This window comes from Nyctereutes procyonoides, unplaced genomic scaffold (genome assembly GCF_905146905.1).
Source record: "Nyctereutes procyonoides isolate TBG_1078 unplaced genomic scaffold, NYPRO_anot_genome, whole genome shotgun sequence".
Lineage (NCBI taxonomy): Eukaryota > Metazoa > Chordata > Mammalia > Carnivora > Canidae > Nyctereutes > Nyctereutes procyonoides.
Genome location: NW_026575041.1, coordinates 14271595 through 14292116, shown reverse-complemented (window position 1 = coordinate 14292116; position 20522 = coordinate 14271595). Strand labels below are relative to the sequence as shown.

General features: G+C 43.7%; 1 protein-coding gene and 1 pseudogene across 1 annotated transcript in view; one reads left to right on the top strand and one right to left on the bottom strand.

Annotated features, from left to right (window-relative positions):
- The window catches only part of ME3 (malic enzyme 3), a 192446-nt gene that overhangs the window by 48452 nt on the left and 123472 nt on the right, over positions 1 to 20522 (top strand). The window lies entirely within an intron of this gene.
- On the bottom strand, positions 5746 to 10929 carry LOC129506567 (60S acidic ribosomal protein P1-like; annotated as a pseudogene).

Below are 20522 nucleotides of genomic sequence, written 5' to 3'. Positions count from 1 at the left end.
TTCCTAGTTTGCTTTTTGGTGATGGTATTAACTTGACTCTTTGGGATGTTTTTCCCCTGAAGTGAAAAAAATGTGTTTCTTTTTATTTTTAATTTAAATTCAATTTTCCAACATATGGTATAACACTCAGTGCTCATCCCATCAAGTGCCCTACTTAGTGCCTGTCACCCAGTCACCCCATCCCCCCCACCTCGCCTTCTGCAACCCTTTGTTTCCCAGAGTTAAGAGCCCCTCATAGTTTGTCTTCTTCTCTTATTTTCCCCCACTTGTCTTCCCTCCTTTCCTTTATAGTCCCTTTCACTATTTCTTATATTCCACATATGAGTAAAAACATGATGATTGTCTTTCTCCAATTGACTTATTTCACTCTGCAGAATACCCTCCAGTTCCATCCACATTGAAGCAATTGATGGATATTCATCCTTTCTGGGCTGAGTAATATTCTATTGTGTATATATACCACATTTTCTTTTGAATGGATAAAAAGCTGTGTTTCTTAAGTCACTAGTGTTATACAGTCATTGGTGTTGTATATATGAGTGTCACTGGTATTATGGAATCCAAGAGGACAGAATGGCAGTGTGTGAGATAGGAAAGGGACCGAGGAAGGGGTGAGGGAAGACCTCACAGACTTGAGGTCAATGAAGGATGAGAGGAATTGGGGAAGGCTGGGGTTCTCCAAGGCAAAGTTATAAGAAGATAAGAGATCTTGGTTTGTTCAAGGTATGAGGTGTTTTCTGGAATAGCTTGACTTAGTGCCATCCCGGTAAGGGTAGAAGTAAAGGTTGATAAGTAGGTGTGATATTCAAAATATTTAACGACCTATATGGTTTGGATCTAAACCAATCAAAACAGTGGCCAGCTATCTCGCAGTGCTGCTGGAATACCCAATAAATATCAATCCAGTCATTAAGTCTGCAAAGTAACTTTTTACCAGACTATCCCAAATGAGGATGGCCCAATCACATTTGCAATTTAGAAAGATCACTCTGAGAGGATAAAGGATTGCTAAAATCCTTAATGGCTGTGAGTGTAAGCTGAATAGAATGTACTCAGCAAGCTTCAAGAAGCAATACTACATTAAGCCATAAAACCAGCAATGAAAAATAAGCCTATCCCTCAGCCCAGAACAACAACGATAACAACCAAAGCCACGATGTGCCAAAATGAAAATCAAGCTGTTGGTTTACAAGAAATGTAACTCTATCTCCTTCTGTTGTTCTCGGTACCAGACTGGTTTTCAGGCAAAGCCTGGTTTGGCATTGATTCCTGATGAATTTGCTGAAAACCGCAACCTCACATGTTTACACTTCTTTCTCCTGGTGACACATGGATTAGAAAAAGAAATAGGGGTGATTAAGACAGGAAGGGTAAGCATCAGATAATCCAAAGCCAGACAAATGACCTCCAAATCAAAACCAGTCAACCAACCAAAGTCTCCACATCACTCCATTGAAATTCCTCCACTTTTCCAGACAGGGAGAGTCATCAGCATTGTGAACTATTGGTAAGTTCCCAATGGGTACTGGTGTGTTTTTTCTCTCATCCCCATGTAAGAACGTGAGGCCAAGCAGCATCTGGTGAGCATCGGTCACTGAAGTTGTCAGAGGTATTCTGAGGTACTGTAAAGCTCATTGGACACAGGAGGAAACTTTTGTAATGGAATATGAGAGCACTGATGGGGGACCTGAAAACAGCATCACCAAAGGCCGGCCACCAATTGATTCTTTAGGGTCAAGTCCAGGGTTCCATTTGAGTGACACTTGGGTGTGTAGCTATTAGTGGCCAGAGACACCCCTTTCTCTTTGCTGAACACGAGGAGAAACTTAGTTAAGGCATATCCCTGAGAGATTTTCCCAAACTCTAGCTCAATATGGTGTGTCAAAGACTCAGGAGGGAAGCGATGTACTTGGAGCCAAGTATGTAATCATGGGCAGGGAAACTCCTGAGCCTCAGTCTCCTCATCCATAAAATCAGTCCTCACTTTACTTATGGGATTCCTGTGATGAGTTCATAAGATAAGATACAGCAATGGATAAATTGTTCATTGTTAGTTAAGTGTCATATGATATTGCTATTATAGCTCTTCTCAGATGAGCTCAGATAGCTGTGGGGGTGAGGGGTGGGGAGGTGGAATCTTCTCTCGGCAATGTGCAGTGGACTCCCAGATCCTTCTCTGGGAGGGACACCCATAAGCTCTGGAAGCTTTTAGAAAGTTGGCATGGAGAAATAGTCCATTGTTTCTGGGCCAATAGGTTGGGGCGTGGAGGCAAACTTAGGGAGGAGAAAATCATTGAAAGAGTCCTGGAGGAAGAGACTTGAAGTGAAAAACTTTGAGCTTTGGAGTCAGACTGTCTGGGTTTGAAGCCTAACCAGCTCCGCCCTCCCTGGCTATATGACTCAGGGACACTGCTTGTCCATTCCATCTGTAAAAGCAGGCATTATTTTTATAAATCTCTTTTTAAAGGGTTGTTACAAAGATTTTAAATAATGTAGTTGAGGGGCACCTGGGTAGCAGTCGGTTGAGTGTCCAATTCTTGATTTTAGCTCATGTCATGATCTCAGGGTCATGAGATCGAGCTCCACACTGGACTCTGTGCTCAGGGGGAGTCTCCTTGAGATTCTCTCTCTCTCCTTCTGCCTCTGCCCCTCCCTTTTACCTCCCCCCCCCACACACACACAGAGTCTCTCTCTCTCTCTCAAATAAATAAATGAATCTTAAAAAAATGATGTAGTCAAAATAGAGCCTAAAATCATAAATATAAATGAATAATGGTTATTATTATGTATCACTGATTTCAGGGTACAGCTGGCCCTTGAACAAACAAACTGGTAGTTAGGGACACCAACCCCCAAGCAGTTGAAAATCCATGTTTAATCTTTCATTTCCTAGAGCTTAACTACCAATGGCCTACTGTTGACTGGAAGCCTTACCAATAATATGAACAGTTGATTAATGCATATTTTGTATGTTATATGTATTACATATATGCTATATTATTATAATACACTAGAGAAAAGAAAAGGTTATGAAGCAATCATAGGAAAACACATTTACAGTACTGTATTGTATTTATTTTTTAAAAATCCACATAGAAGTGGACTCACTCAGTTCATACCTGTGTTGTTCAAGGGTCAACCATAATTCAACAAAAAATACTTACTTGTTCATGAAATTCTACATGGTATCACTTACATGTGGAATCTTAAAAAAAAAAAAAAGGTGAACCCACAGAAACAAAGTAGAGTGGTGGTTGCCTAGGGGTGGGGAAGATAGAAATTAGTAAAAGAAGACAAACTTTCAGTTACAAGGATCTGATCTAATGTATAACATGGTGACTGTAGTTGATGACACTGTGTTCTATAACTGAAATTTGCTAAGAGAGCAGAACTCAAGTGTTCACACACACACACGCATACACACAAAGGAGAAATATGTGAAGTGATGGTTACATTAATTAATTTGGTGAAGAGAATCCTTCCACAGTGTGTACATATATGGAATCATCGTGCTGTATACTTTAAATATAGTATAGTTTTATTTGTCAATTAGACTCCAGTAAAGCTAAAAATAAATACTTGTTCATAGAGGAAATGCAAGGTCCTGGACTGAAAGGGACTCTTAACTCCCTGATGAATCATAGATGAGGAAGCTGAGGCTGAGAGAGGCTGGCCCAAGGTCACATAGGCACTGGTGACAGAGTCGAGTCATCAACCCTAGTCTTCAGAAGCCAGAGTGGTTTCCTGTCCATCATGCATCTGAGATGGAAGCACCTGCTTACAGGTGTCAGATGCCATGACTCAGAAGCACATCCAGCCTTCTGAGGGCCTGTGGACCAGCAGGTGCAGGTGCTTTGAGGGGTCACAGAGGGCAGTGCAGACTGGAAACCAGGTTGGCACAGCCGGGCTTGGGGCCCTGGGCATCAGAAGCAAAGGAGAAGTTGAAAGTCACATCTCCAAGTCTCTCTTTGAAGAGAGGGAGCCACTATGGGGCTTTAGATGACAGAGTAACATAGACTCGTGTTTTAGAAAACACTCCAGGACTGCTGTGAAGACACCATCTGACCTGGTTTGTCCAAGACGACATCAGTACAGTGGATGAAGTTTAGGAAGTGCTTTCTTGTGTGTGCGTGTGTAGTTGGGGTGGTCAGGGGTATCCCACAGAGCTCTCCAATTCCTTAGTGCAGATTCTCATTCCTCTATCTGATCCTTAACAACAGCCCTAGGAGGGAGGCAAAGCAGTTACTACCAGCCCTGTCCTACAGACAAGTAAAACCGAAGGGCAGAAGTAAAGCACCTTGTCTGGGCTTAACTCACCATTAAGCTGGACTCTCATTCAAGCATTTTACACCATACTGGATTGTGTATGCTATAACCATGTCAGTGGTAAAAGTCTTTTGCTCCAAAGTAAATTAAAATACATTGAGGGCAAGAGACATAGTAGATGCTTAGTAAATATTTGTTTATTTTTCCTACTGCAAACTACAAAGTTTAATCACAAATTTTGATAACAGATTTTGACAAATGTAGTTTTCCATAGCAAACATCTATAGTGTCAAGGGTATGAGATAACAGTATTTATAAATATTAAAACAAACTTTTTAATATCATAGGAAGTTTCTTTGAGGAAGAGATTTAGAAACTCAGATGCAGAATGGGAGAAAATGTTCACAACTCATATACCTAGTATCCAGAATATATATAAATAACTTTAAAATGAGCAGAGTTACTTGAATAGACATTTCTTCAGAGAAGATAGACAAATGGCCAATGGCACAGGAAAAGATACTCCACATCACTAATCATCAGAGAAACGCATATCAAAATCACAGTGAGATGCCACTTCACATCCACCAAGATGGTAATACTAAAAAAAAAAAAAAAAAACAAGAAAAAAAAACACTGGGAAATAACAAGTGTTTCGGTTAAGATATGGAGAAACTGGAACCTTTGTACATTGGTGTTGAGAATGTAAAATGAAAAACAGACACGCCAACAAATGCACGTGTAAGAGTATCCCTAGCAGCACTCCTCATAGCAGTGAAAGGTGAAAGGGCACAGATGTCCATCAGTAGATGAAGGGTTAAACAAATACTAGTGTGTATTTACAATGAGTATAAGTCAGTCATTCCAGGGAATGAAGCACTGGTCCATGCTACAAGATGGATGAACCTCAGAAATGCACTATAGTGAAAGAAGGCCGACCCAAAAGGTCACTGATTGTACAATTCCATTTAGATTAAATATCTAGAATAAATATATCAAAATAGTGAGATCTATAGAAACAGAAAATAGCCGAGTGGTTGCTTAGGTCTGGGGGATGGAGGAAAAGGAATATGGAGAGTATCTGCTTAATGGTGAGGACATTTCTTTTTGAAGTGCTAAAAATGTTTAAAACTACATAACAGTGTTGGTTGCACAACTTGTGAATGTACTGAATACATTTTTAATGGTTAATTTAATTTTAAAAATATATAAAATACCGGGGCACCTGGGTGGCTCAGTTGGTTACATGTCTGACTCTTGATTTCGGGGATGTGGGTTCAAGCCCCACCTTGGGCTCTATGCTGGGCATGAAGCTTACTTTATGTGTATACACATACACATTCAAATTATGGTAATAGGTGTATTAATATTCAATAGTAACTTTATTAATGATTAAAATGTCATTTCTGATGTGCTGGTTTTTCTTTATCTTTTTGTTTTAAGAGTTCGGCTTTTCACTGAACAGGTTACAGAATAGGTTTAGTCAGAAAGACCAAAGCCCATGTCATCATCAGACATCATCAGTCTTCTTTGCTTCCACCTCCTTCTCCCCTGCTGGGGCAGCCATGGTGCAGGTGGTGGGAGCTGCTCCTGATACAGGACCGGCTGCTTGGGCAGGTCCACCAGCCCCCACATTGCAGATGGGGCTCTCGATGATGACATTGGCCAGGGTCTTTGCAAACAAGCCTGGCCCAAAAGATCCAACATTTATACCCGCTGCAGTGCTCTTATGCTCTGTGACCGTCACGTCATCGTGGAGCAGGTTAAGGGCAGAGTAGATGCAGGCAAGTCCCGAGAAGGAGGCTGCGGGGAGCAAGTGCTGAGCAGATACTGCTGGGCGCAGTGCTAGTCACAGGTTGAAGTGAGGGCCTCACTGCCGCATGGCCTTAGCTTCCTCTAACATAATGGATTTTCTACTCAAGGGTTAACTGTCTCCCAGATGACTTACAGAAATTGTGCCACAGTTTCCAAATCTATAAAATGGGAAAAATAATTGCACCTGCCTCATTTAATTGTTGAGAGGATTAAATGAGTTAGGAGATGTAAATCTATACCTATGTACATCTACTTACATCCACGTAAGTCAATTTACATTATGTGGTTTTGATATATTTGTATATGTTTATATTGATATCATATACAAATTCCCTACTTTTATTGAGTTCTCCATTGTTTCTCAACAACACAAGAAGTTAAAATGTGCAGAGAACATTGGTTTTTTGAGGGGAAACTTCTTTGCTCTTTTTCTTCTAGGAGACTGTGCCTTTGCAGCAAGGCAGACTCTCTTGCTCCAAGGTATTTCCCAGGTAGACATTACATCCTCATGTTGGAAGGTCCACCAATTGCTGTGTCCACCCATACTTCACAGAGTTGAATGGGTAGACAAGGAGCCACAATAAGCCTGTGCTCAATAGGTGTCCAGTGGGCCTCCCCCTCTCCAGCAACAAGATGTGTGGTTTCCATTGTCTCTACTTCCCCTCACAGTCTTTCGGCCAGAAATAGTCTATGGTCCCAGTCCAGCTACCAAGGAGGCTAGATTTGTGAAGGTACATGGCCTGTTTGATCAGCTACTAACTGTTTCTACTACACTGGTTTGGAAGAATCTAAGAACTCTGGGCAGCAGTTCACTGCTGGTTCTGACCTGGTCTTGTAAACATGTTCCTGGATACGGAATTCCAGATTCTGGTTCCAGTTGCCAGTACTAGAACCCCTGCGGTTGCATTCCTGCCTTGGTACCCTACCTCGGGTCTTATGAATGCAAGTCCGTATCACTGAAAGGCAATTCATACTCTGGATCCCTGCTACCTGCTGGTTATCTAATGTACTTATACATTTATGTGTATTGTCTAATGTTGAATTCCCAGCATTACACAGACCATCTATCACAGAGCCTCTACCTTATGCTGGACCTGTCACCCAAACTTTTTCAGCTGCCTGTTGCCAGAACCTTTCTTCTGTTGCCTGTTGCACCTTGCTGTGGCTGTTCTTCACAACCCAATCCACTCTGGTTTGGCCCACCTCATCATCATCCTAGACCTGGTTCTGACAGGGGAAATGGAAAGCATAACAAGAAAAGGAGAGAAAGTACAGAAAAGGAAAGCAGAAGAGAGAGGCAAGGTGACATAACAAATGAACATTACATGTAGAATGTGGTTGAAGTCTACACTCTGCCACTTACTGTGCAATGTGACCTTAGCCAAGTCCAGAACCTTCCTAAAACCTATTCCCTCAGTTACAACAGGAGAGAGGTAGACCAGATGATCGTTAAGGTCCCCTCTGACTGATATTTTATGATTCTGTGTGTAGATAAGAAAGCTCCTGAAAGTCTCTTGGACTCTCCTGAGAGTGATGAAGGTGGCCAGAGCTTACACACTGACCGGACGTGTCACGGGCTGAATTTGGAGTGAGAACTACTTTGGAGTATCCAGTCCTTCTGGTTAAACATTTTCTTGGACTTTACTGAGTAAAAATCAAAACCTGTACTTTCACAGATGGAGAAGGGGGAGAGTTGGCTTTAAATATATTTCATCTGACTATGATGAAAGTATTAAAATTGCACAAGTAGGAAATTTATAGGGCACTTTACATTCTGCTCATTTTTGCACTAGTCAGAAAAGCTGAAATTCAGTATGTTCTCAAATTAGCTGAAGAAACCCCTTGTCAAAGACCCCTCAATCCATCTGGTTACCATTATTAAGGCATTATGGGGTGTGTGTGCTTTCCATAGGAAAAAAAATGAATAATCCCTTCAAATATGTAATTTCATAGGTTTTGAAATATGAAGGCAACCATTAAGGGAGCTATCAAAGCAGTCTGAGGTACAGTACAAGTTGTCAGGGGAAAAATATAAGAGAATTTTCAATAACTGAAGGTTCAACTGATTTTAATGCCAAGGCCTAGGATTGTAACAACACTTCTTGGAATTCCTAGAGATTGTTGTTCATTGCGTAGAGGATTCTGAACCAAGAAGATAAATTCTGAATCACCTGGACTGTATTAAAGTGACTGGGGACTTGAAGGGCTCGGCAGGAGGGGGGTCTCCCCCATATGAACCTCATAGCATAGCTGCCCTCCCAAAGCACAGCACAGCTGAGAGCTGCTGTTCTTCTAGCTCTGGCATTTTGTTCCAAGAGCACTGTGCCCTGAGCCAGCATCGCCTCTTAGACATCAACCCAAACAAGACAACATTTTTCCCTTAAGCAAGACATAGTAGAAAGAGTGAGAGCCTGGATTCAGACAGATCTTGAGCCAGACCCAGGCTCTGAGCCTCCCACTCATAAGCTTTGTAACCCTGGGCCAGCACAATGCCTCATTCATAGAAGATACTCAGAAAACCCCTCCTGACCTAAACTGTTTTTTCATCCACCAAATGAAGATGGTAATATCTATAACATAAGCAGGTTTGATGATTATATGGGTAAAAGTTCTCAAATCAGTGCCTGATACACTGTAACCCCTATATATGTATTTATTGTAAAAAGAGCATTCTGAAAATTTCTAAGATATGATAAAACACTTCTAAAATATTATATCTAATATTTTCATTTTCCTTATTTTTATTTTATTCACTATTTTTTAAAAAATATATTTCCATACGTATTATAAGAGCCTATCAAAGTCTTCAACATCCCCCACAGATCTCCCTTCTACCATTCAGTGCTGTATAGCTTACCAAGTGCTTCAGTGAAAGAACTGATCTGACTCTGATCTCAGGCCTGCTCTGCAGAGATCTCACCTGTCTTGTCCTGCCTGGTCCCCCAAGGAGACCTGGCATTTGGCTGGAGAAACTTGATGCTGACTCAGCTCTCAGACACATCAAGCCCTAACAGGACATAGTTGTTATCATCATTCCCTGCTACCGTCAAGGGCTACCTTGCAAAATATAGGAAGTGATTTCACTGTTGCCATCCTTGATCTGGGGCTGGGATTGTTTACTCACTGGAGGAAAAACAATGACTTTGAGACTTGCCATTTGGTTGGGAATCTAAATGTCTCTTTAATCTACTTATATTTTGTGGAGTTGGCAAATGCACGAGGGCAGAGAGGAAAGTGGGGAAGTCCTTAAAGAATGCAACACTGCCATTAGCTGTAATGAAATTGTCAAAAAATTTAAACTCAGTGCTGGTAAAAATGCAAAAGGATGGCTACTTATATGCTGATTTGGCAATATTCCTAAAGAGTCTTAAAGTTGCTTGACTTCTTTAGAATGTAAGTTTCTTTTTTTTTTTTTAAGATTTAATTTATTTATTCATGAGAGACACACAGAGAGAGAGGCAGAGACTCAGGCAGAGGGAGAAGCAGGCTCCCTGCAAGGAGCCCGATGTGGTACTTGAGCCAAAGGCAGATGCTCAACTGCTGAGCCACTCAGTCTTCCCTAGAATGTAAGTTTCATGAAGACGAGGATATTTTGTCAGTTTTAATTTTTTTAATTATTGCTTACTACTGTACTACCAATTTAAAATGTTGTCCAGCACCTAGCAGATACTCATTAAATATTTGTTGAATGAATGAATAAGAGTTATCAGTCTCTAAAGGCCTATAGTAGTTTAGTCTAAAAAGCAGTCAGAAAAAAATCAAATCAAATAAATAAGAAAAAAAACCAGAAATGCGAATGAATTATGTGCTTATCACAGCATAATTTATAATCATGAAAACTGAGAAACAATGATACAAAATAGGAATTATTAGATAATCAGTTGGAGTGTTTTTCAGATTTTTAAAAATGCTTTAAGTTGAAGTTTTAGTATATTTAGTAAAATTATATAAAATTATATAATTTTAAGTGAGAAACGGATTTGGAAATTTTTTATATAGTATGATCTCAACCTTGTTTAAACAAGTTTTTTTCTTAAGCGTAGAAAAGATATTAGAAGAGGGGCACCTGGGTGGCTCAGTGGTTGAGCGTCTGCCTTTGGCTCAGAGCATGATCTCAGTCCTGGGATCGAGTCCCACATCATGGTCCCCGCATGGAGCCTGCTTCTCCCTCTGCCTGTGTCTCTGCCTCTCTCTGTGTCTCTCATGAATAAATAAATACAATCTTAAAAAAAAAAAGAAAAGATATTAGAAGAAAACAGACTAAACAATTCAGTGTTTATCTCTGAGTGATGAGATTAGGTGTAATTTTTATTTAATTTTTCTTAACTTTTTAGTGTATAATAAGCACATATTACCTTTGGATTTAGGGAAAAGATACATGATAAATACCCATTGAACTCAGAGTCAGATGGAGATCAGGCTTGTGGCCCCGCTCAGCCAACTCGCTGGTTCATGTTCCAGAGACTTTGTGTAACTAATGTATGTAAAACTTGTCTGCATGTCTCACAAAATATTAAGCATAAGACCAAAGTAGGTGATGATAATTGTTACTGTTTTGACTCCTGTGGTAGCAAAGTTACTGTTTTGACTCCTGTGGACCTTCTGAGAAAGCGGTCCAGCGCATCCTAAGATCCTTTTGTGATGGGTGGTAAAATTCCCAACTGATTGGGAATGACATTGTCAGTTCCCAGAGGAGGTACCTGCTAACTTTCGCCGTGCGAGTAGAAAGCTTGAGGAATTGCTGGTCCGCTGCATTAATTTACCAGGGTGACGGGGCACTGCAGCATAGGTATGCAGAAGTGAGTTATCTTCCCGGCAGTGAGCCTGGTCCACAGACATCACCTCCATGTCACTTCTTTGTTATCTTTTCATACATGGTCACACTGAATCCTCCTCATAACCCTGTGCAAAGGGGTCTGTGTCAGCTTTTAGATGAGGAAGCAGAGGCTAATGGACCGGTAAATAAATCGCCTGAAGTCACATACTTAGTGACCAGTGGAGCCAGGATTCAAACCAGCTGTCCTTGACTCCAAAGTTCTGGGCTCTTCCACCTCAACTGGCCCTCTTTCTAGAAGAGTGACCAGGCAGTTTGTTCTGCAGGTCTCGCTGAATTTGAGGACTTCTATGGATGTTCCAGATGGCATCATTCTAACCCTTTTTGTGGTTTCTAGCCAGAAACAAAAAAAACTCAACATCTCAAAATCTGGATAGGAATTGGGTGAAAATGCTCCTTTGTTGCTTGTTTCAGTAACAATCCTTAGATAAGTTGCTTATCTCAGATGCAGAGATGCTAGCTACATCCAGCAATTGTCTATGAAAACCATGGCTTCCCATTGGTTACAATGAGATGCCCTATATTTCTCCACTTAAGGCCAGAGGCCTCACACTTCTTCTCCTTGGATTTAGGGAAGTCACCACAGCTAGGGAAGTGTTCCTTGACCTCTCTGATAGCCTTTGCCTCTTAAAGGTGGATTCTGTTTTTTTTTTTTTTATTTTTTATAAATTAATTTTTATTGGTGTTCAATTTGCCAACATACAGAATAACACCCAGTGCTCATCCCGTCAAGTGTACCCCTCAGTGCCCGTCACCCATTCACCCCCACCCCTCGCCCTCCTCCCCCTCCACCACCCCTAGTTCATTTCCCAGAGTTAGAAGTCTTTATGTTCTGTCTCCCTTTCTGATATTTCTCACACATTTCTTCTCCCTTCCCTTATATTCCCTTTCACTATTATTCATATTCCCCAAATGAATGAGAACATACACTGTTTGTCCTTCTCCGGTTACTGTGGCCAAGTTCAAAAAGGGTGTTGCCTGAGTTCTCCTCTGGGATTTTGATGGAATCTTGTCTCACATTTAGATCTTTCATCTATTTTGAGTTTATCTTTGTGTATGGTGCAAGAGAGTGGTCCAGTTTCATTCTTCTGCATGTGGATGTCCAATTTTCCCAGCACCATTTATTGAAGAGACTGTCTTTCTTCCAGTGGATCGTCTTTCCTCCTTTATCATATATTAGTTGACCATAAAGTTCAGGGTCCACTTCTGGGTTCTCTATTCTGTTCCATTGATCTATGTGTCTGTTTTTGTGCCAGTACCACACTGTCTTGATGAACACAGCTTTGTAGTACAACCTGAAATCTGGCATTGTGATGCCCCCAGATATGGTTTTCTTTTTTTAAAATTCCCCTGGCTGTTTGGGGTCTTTTCTGATTCCACACAAATCTTAAAATAATTTGTTCTAAGTCTCTGAAGAAAGTCCATGGTATTTTGATAGGGATTTCATTATACGTGTAAATTGCCCTGGGTAACATTGACATTTTCACAATATTAATTCTGCCAATCCATGAGCATGGAATATTTTTCCATCTCTTTGTGTCTTCCTCAATTTCTTTCAGAAGTGTTCTATAGTTTTTAGGGTATATTTTGAGAACCATTTGAATGGTAAATGGTTCTCCAACCTTTTATTTTCAGGTTGTAGGTGTCCTTCTGTCTAAAATGAGTCTCTTGTAGACAGCAAATAGATGGGTCCTGCTTTTTTATCCAGTCTGAAACCCTGCGCCTTTTGATGGGGTCATTAAGCCCATTCACGTTCAGAGTTACTATTGACAGATATGAGTTTAGTGTCATCATGATATCTATTTAGTCCTTGTTTTTGTGGATTGTTCCACTGAACTTCTTCTTAAAGGGGAGTTTTAAGAGTCCCCCTTAAAATTTCTTGCAGAGCTGGTTTGGAGGTCACATATTCTTTCAGTTCCTGCCTGTCTTGGAAGCTCTTTATCTCTCCTTCCATTTTGAATGAGAGCCTTGCTGGATAAAGTATTCTTGGTTGCATGTTCTTCTCATTTAGGACCCTGAATATATCCTGCCAGCCCTTTCTGGCCTGCCACGTCTCTGTGGAGAGGTCTGCTGTTACCCTAATATTCCTCCCCATGAAAGTCAGGGACTTCTTGTCTCTTGCTGCTTTAAGGATCTTCTCTTTATCTTTGGAATTTGCAAGCTTCACTATTAAATGTCGAGGTGTTGAACGGTTTTTATTGATTTTAGGGGGGGATCTCTCTATTTCCTGGATCTGAATGCCTGTTTCCCTTCCCAGATTGGGAAAGTTTTCAGCTAGGATTTGTTCAAATACATATTCTGGCCCTCTGTCCCTTTCGGCGCCCTCGGGAACCCCAGTTAAACGTAGGTTTTTCTTCCTTAGACTGTCATTTATTTGCCTTAATCTGTCTTCATGGTCCCTTAATTGATTGTCTCTTTTTTCCTCAGTTTCCCTCTTTGCCATTAACTTGTCTTCTATGTCACTCACTCGTTCTTCCACCTCGTTAACCCTCGTCGTTAGGACTTCTAGTTTGGATTGCATCTCATTCAATTGATTTTTAATTTCTGCCTGATTGGATCTAAATTCTGCAGTCATGAAGTCTCGTGAGTCCTTAATGCTTTTTTCTAGAGCCACCAGTAGCTGTATAATGGTGCTTCTGAATTGGCTTTCTGACATTGAAGTGTAATCCAGATTTTGTAACTCTGTGGGAGCGAGGGCTGTTTCTGATTCTTTCTTTTGAGGTGAGGTTTTCCTTCTAGTCATTTTGCTCAGTGCAGAGTGACCAAAAACAAGTTGTATTGGAACACGGGGGAGTATCACTGGTCCGTCCCCTGGTCTTCTGGGGGAGGGGCCTGCTGTGCTGATTTTCAGGTGTTAGCACTTGGGGGAGCTGCTCTGCCCCTGCCTGCTGCAGGGCTCAGCGGGGGTTGTTTACCCCGTGGGGCCCCAGGAGGAACAGCAGCAGTTTCTATGGCAACTCTGGAAGCCTGGATTCAGCCTCCGCAGGAACTATGGGCTCGGGGCTCTCGGTTCTCCGGTTCTCCGTCTGCAGGGCCTGGAGGCTCCGGGGCGGGGCCGCTGATCTGCTCAGCTCGGGGCAGGAGCGTCCTCGCTGTCCTGGGCCCTCCCGGCCTCTGCCTGTCCCGGGGGAGGCCGGATCCTGGGCTGTGTCCCGGCGCCCTGTGCTCCGGGGCCTGCGCTGGTGGATTCGCGCTCCCGCCCCGCAGCCCCCTCCGCGGAGCCGCCGCCCGAGCCCCTCCGAGCTGCTCCGGCCCCGCCGTGCGCGCTGCAGCCCTTAGGGAGCTCGGAGCACTCTCCCGGGGCGCAGGTGTCTGTTAGTGTCCCCGGGAGCCCGAGGGCATCCCCGCCCTCCTGGGTCCTGCTCCAACTCCCTGCGAGCCCCTTTCCCCGCCGGGAAGGTTGGTGCAGCTCCTGCTCCTCCGGGACGGGGCTCTCCTGTCCTGGGGACACTCGCCCCGGCCTCAGCCCGGCTCCTCGCGGGCCCCTCCCCCTCGGAGGCCTTTTGTTCCTTTATTTCTTTTTCCCCGTCTTCCTACCTTGATAGAAGCGCGAACTCTTCTCACTGTAGCATTCCAGCTGGTCTCTCTTTACATCTCAGGCCGAATTCGTAAATTTTCAGGATGGTTTGAAGGTTATCTAGGTAATTTGGTGGGGACAGGTGATTTGGGGACCCTGCTCTTCCGCCATCTTGCCCCTCCCCCCGGATTCTGTTTATATTGTTCTTCCAAGTGGTATTTTTTTCAACAAAACTCAATAGTTATTGTGGTATATATGGAACATTCTCCCTCCCAATGCCTATGAAACTGGCTCTAAGCATGTGCTGAGAGTTAGGTTATTGTCAGTTTGGTGAACCAACTGGGGGACTCTAGAAAAAAGAACCAGTCCACTGCTGGTAACAACCCAGTGGCATTCTTGTTACAGTGATTGAATTCTTTGGACTTACCTGCCTATCTGTGGTCATGGTGCTGTGAATACAATAGCAAAACAGGCCAGTGGAGAAGCTGGACTGGCCGGAGAAATAAAAGGAAGGAGCATGGCCCCAGTTCCCAGTCCTTGCTTATTCTGATTTCAGGTAGACTTGGACTGTAGATGAGATTTTGTCCACAGGTGTATTACTTTGCTGGGGCGTCTTAACAGAATACCAGACTGTGTGGCTTAAACAACAGAAATTAATTTTCTTACAGTCTGAAGGTTAGAAGTCCAAGATCAAGGTGTTAGCAGTTTGGGGTTCTTCCAAGGCCTCTTTCCTTGGGTTGTACCTGGCTGTGTTCTCCCTGTGTCTTCACATGGTCTTCCCTCTGTCTGTATTGTCTGTGTCCTAATCTCTTCTTCTTTAAAGACACCAGTCATAATGGATTAGGATCCACTGGAACAATCCAATTTTAGCTTAATTACCTCTTTTAAAAAGCCCCAGCTCCAGATACAATCGTGCTCTACAGAACTAAGGGTTAGGACTGCAGCACATGCATTTTGGGGGGTGGGGAGGGGATACAATTCACCCCATAACAGGATCTCTGTAGAGAATCAGAATAGAACAACTGATCAGTCACTTGCCACATTCTAAACCATGAAGGCTGATATCAGTAACTCCTCCAATGCTGGGATGGCTAATCAGACCCAGGAAAGGAAGAGTGTCAAGCAGACTGTAAAGACTCCAGCACAGATACTTAAGCAGTGCTGAAAAATAAAAATGGTGACTGGCCTCAGTTTCCCTGGCTTGAAACATCCAAGGCCTGCACGTTTTCTACCTTTCCCAAATAACTCAGTACACAAGAAGGCATCATATCATGCTTTCTCTCCCTCTGAAATGTACCTTGAAACTATCCCTTTTCTTCCACTCTGTCCTCTGCCCTGCGCTGGTGTAGAGCATCTTCCTCCTTCCCCAGGGCAGTGGGGCGGGGCCTGTCACAGCCTTATAGCCTCCAGGCTCCGCCAAACGGCTGCCAGAGGGCTCTTCAATGTGAAGACTGTATCAGTACCTGAGTGCTCAGTGCTTGTGCTTGAGGGCCTTCCCCGTTGCCTACGGGATAATTAGCATTCCTTAGCATGGCACATGAAGACAGTGCTTTCAAACCTGTTAGGAGCTCCCTGCGGCCTCCAGAGAACTATAATTAGCAAAGCTTGCAGGCTCAGGCCTGCGTTTCAATCTGATCAGACCTGACCCTGGATCCAGCTGCCTGACATACCACTGCCCTTCAGCCCTTCCCCCCATACTGGATCACCCCAGTATGATCCAGCTCCCCAGATGTCTTCTCCTTCCTCCCTAATAAAGCCTGCCCGCCTTTTCCTCTCCTGCCTCTAGGCTTGAAGGCATGTCCAAAGTTAACGTCTAATTTAAATGTGACTTTTCTGTGAAGCTTTTCCCACTGCTCACCCCAGCCCTCAAGAAGAATCATTCTCTCCCTCCTCTCTGCCTCCAGAGTGCTTGACACATTCCTCTGTGTGCTTAACGTCTTGAACGGTTTCCTTTTCTTTGTATCCATCACTGGGATGTGAGCTTCTTAACCAAATGGACTTTCTCTAATTCATCTCTTTATCCCACTGCCCCACACAGCCCCAGGCACAGAACGTGCTTACTAGACAGGCTCTAGGTGAGTAAAGAGGTAAAGTCACAGGAGTCTCTCCGTAACAGTGTTGATGTGTCCTGTGAGGTTGCCAGCCCATGGTATCCTCTTCAAACTTGAATGATGAGCTCTTCTTCGATAGCGTTCGTGACCATTCTGCCTGCAGCAGCAATGCAATCCTGTGTGGGCCGAGCCCCTCGCAGTTTGGGACAGGCCACAGAAGTGCTGTAGTCCCTCATGCTGTCACTATGATGGGACAGCACACTCGTAAGAACAGGGCATGTGGAGGGCAGGGGGCAGCGGCTTAGCTGCTGGAGCTCTGGCCCAAGCAGAACACACCGTGGCTATTTGACAGGTGAATTCCCTTACTCATGCCATTCATCCTGTGGCCTTCCAGAAGTAAGATGCAGAAAAATATTCTCACAGTATGGTCAGAAGCAGGAGGTGCAGGTGCTTGCCCACCATGGAAAACAGCAAACCCGGAAGGGACCTAAGGGAAATAAAACAATCTAGCCCAGTATCTTTCCAGATACTTCGCTTTGCCACAGAACCTTCTTTCAAACAAAATCTTGAGTAAGGAAGCCCAGTGAATATCATAAAAGTTGGGTTAAGCTGTAGTAGAGGAAGCAGGACACACCCCCATTCCCACGACACTCCCTTCTTGGCACCCCTATGGAAACCCTGAAGACCCAGCAGAGTCCCTAAAGTCCAGATTGGCATCTCTTCATCTAGTTGTTCAATCCTGAAGACCTATATTTGTTCATTCATTCAAGTATATTCATTCATTCATTCATTCATTCTCCCTCTCCCCCTACCCCCAAACATTTGTGCTAAGGTACAAATAAGAACGACACAGTACTTGCCATAAGGAAACCTATGAGTCTAAATGGGGAGTCACACTTTATTTTTATTTTTTTTTATTTTTTTTTGGGGGGGGGAGTCACACTTTAAACAAACATTTGCAGTAAATCTGACAGATATTTTTAAAGCTCCAGGGCCGTGCAGGTGACGGTGAGGTCAGCACCGAGAAAGGAGAGAGCATTTGAGTCTCCAGTCAGTGTCCGAAATAAAGTGGCTGGAATTCCCAAGCCAGTGAGATTTATTCCCTACCACTTGCTGTTAAAGGAATAAAAGAGAGAGCTTTCCTATTAGGAGGCTGTGTGCCTTCCCAGGTCCCCCCCCCCTCAGGTGGCCTCCCCCTCGGGCAGCCTCCTCCACCTCAGGCGGCCTCCACCCCCCACCCCTAGGGTGGCCTCCCCAGATTTGAGGATGCCCAGTGCACAGAGCAGGTTCTGGTTGATGAGGGAGGGCAGAAGAGGAAATCTCTCTCCAGCGCCTCAGGATGCACAGCTGCTACCTCACAGAGAGCAGGGTCAGTGCCTTGGCCTGATTCTTTTGTCCTAGGGCACGAGGGAGTTAAGGAAGCCTTTGTGCCCAGAGATCTTTCATCACATGGTCACTCCTGAGTAAACCTGAGGGAAACCGGGACTTTCTTCCACCAGAAATGGCTTGAGCCCATTAGTAAAGGGCCCTCCCCCACCCTTCATATTCTAATGGACCAATGAGCTGAGGAGAGGGCTGTAGCAGCATTCCCAGGCCCCTCTGAGGCTGCCATTTTCACCCTCAACACCCAAGGCCTGGCACCAGGCCTAACCCCACTGGTTGATGCCTTTGCCCTTTCTGTTCTAGGAAGCCAAAGGTTTTTGGAAGTTGAGCTATGTGACTTGATGTGGTCGTTTCCTCGAGGCTCCTTTGACTTTGGAGCCTGGAGAGAACATGAATGACCCCTTGCAGGGGTCTCGTCAGTGCCCCATCTGTGTCTGGGAGGGCCTGACCTGGTACCCGGTTACAGTGAGAGCCCCAGAATACCTCTAAAAGAAGGAACTGGCATGTACTCACAAACAGCATGTGTTACATCCCTTGGGGAGAAGTTAATAAAGTGAGGGAACTAACTTAATGTGTATGAGGGGTGTGCATTCTGAACCGGGCACGGAGCTTGGTGCCTGGCGCCCTGGATTATGACACTGGTAATTACTGTGATATTATTTATGTCACGTCTCTCCCTCTGATCTGCAGGCTTCAGGAAAGCAAGGATGATGCCTATGTTGTGCACTGCCATAGCTCAGCTACTGGCACAATGCCTGGCATGTAGTAAGGCACACAGTAAATATGTTGAATGAATACACAAATGATTTTATGTGACCTTCTGATGACCTTGTAGAATTGATATTATGACCCCACTTACAGATTAATAAATTGAGGTTCTGAGAAGTTAAGTAACTTGCTTATGGCTACATGGCCATGCAACAGTATTAACCCATGACTTAACAAGTGGAGCTCTTGCTTATACTTGAACCCAAAAGCATTCTTTTTTTTTTTTTGATAGTTAAAAAGAAAAAAAAAAGGAACCCTTTTTTTCCAATTCTCTAGACCTTCTTTTTAGATGAGCAACAGGTTACTTTCTCATAATTACAATTTTATGTCCTGCCAGGCCTCTGGTAGTTAAAGAGGATGCTTGCTAACACAAATGCTAAAGAATGGCCTTTTCCACTGTCTTTCTTTTGGGGTGTGATTCTGACTTTCAGAATGGAAAACATTTTGGGAAATGGAGGGAAGTGTGAATGAGAGTAGCTATGAAGGGCTTTATTCCAGGGCTAAGACTTGAGTCAGACTTGGGATGAATAGGATTTATCAGAGGGTTGAGGCTGTTTGCATCTATCAGACTTTATGTCTGTACATTCTTACCCCTGACCCAGCCTTCCATTCCTGGCTCCATTCACTTCCACTTGGGTTACAGGAAAAACAACCTTCCCTAATATCTTCAGTCTCTTCCAGAATATTCTCTCCAGCTCCGTCTATTAACATCTATAACTCTCACCTTGAGTTGACTTCTTGTTAACCCCTCTCACACTTCTTTTCACACTCCCGAGCACTCCAAGTCAGGACACAGGTAAGCATCATTTCATTTCCTCTTATTTTAGAACTGCCTTCTCTCATCCTCCTATTTAAACAGACAAGTAGGGTACCTGGGTGGCTCAACCGGTTAAGCATTTGCCTTTGGCTCAGGTCATGATCTCAGGGTCCTTGGATAGAACCCCACATCAGGCTCTCAGCTCAGCAGAGAGTCTGCTTCTCCTTCTCCCTCTACCCTCCCCCCTCCTTATGCTCACACTCCTGCTTGCTCTCTTAAATAAATAAATAAATAAATAAATAAACAAACAAATAAATAAATAATAAAATAATAAAATCTTTAAAGGAAATAACTTTCACAGCAACCAAGTCTGCTTCCCTGCTCCTTCTCTAAGAGTTGTGCCATTTAGAGATACTGACCTTTCCTCTGTTTGGTTGCTGTCACTTCCACTTTCATTCCTTGAGGGCTTTGGCACCAGGTTATAGACGTTCTCTACCCCAGTCCTGCCATCATCTTGGATTACTTGAGCATCAGTATGGCTGGCTCCTCCAACACCCTGCCTCTCCAACTGAGAAATGTTTCCTCTCCATTCCCCCACAGCTGCTCCCAGAGTCACACCCTGGACCTTGGCATTGAGCGAAATTCCTCTATGTGAATCACAGAAATCCTAGAATCCTAGAAATCAATGATTATAATGACACACTCAAACCAGAGACACTGCCTGGTTGGCCAACCCACTGAGCTCCCCACAGTCTCCTGTCTCCATAGTGATCCGCCTTGCTCACCCACCTACCTGTCCTGGTCATTGTTCCTGGCCACCAGCCTGATCCAGTCCAACCTGGAAGCCACTAGTCCCACTCCTCCTGGCAGTACCCCATATTTTATATGCCTCTATCTTTCACTGTACTCTTGAGAGAAATCACAACCCTGGATAAACTGAGCACTCACTTTCTCTGTGCCTGTGGCAGGCAGTCAAGCTGCACCCGAGGAAAAGGTGCAACAGAAGAAAGTGATCACCAGCATCAACAGAGATCTTTGTAGGGCTCAGAAATCTCATGTTTCTCTGATCACCTTATACTCAAACTCTTCATAACCTCTCTTTTAAAACTTTTCCTCTGACATCACCAGCCC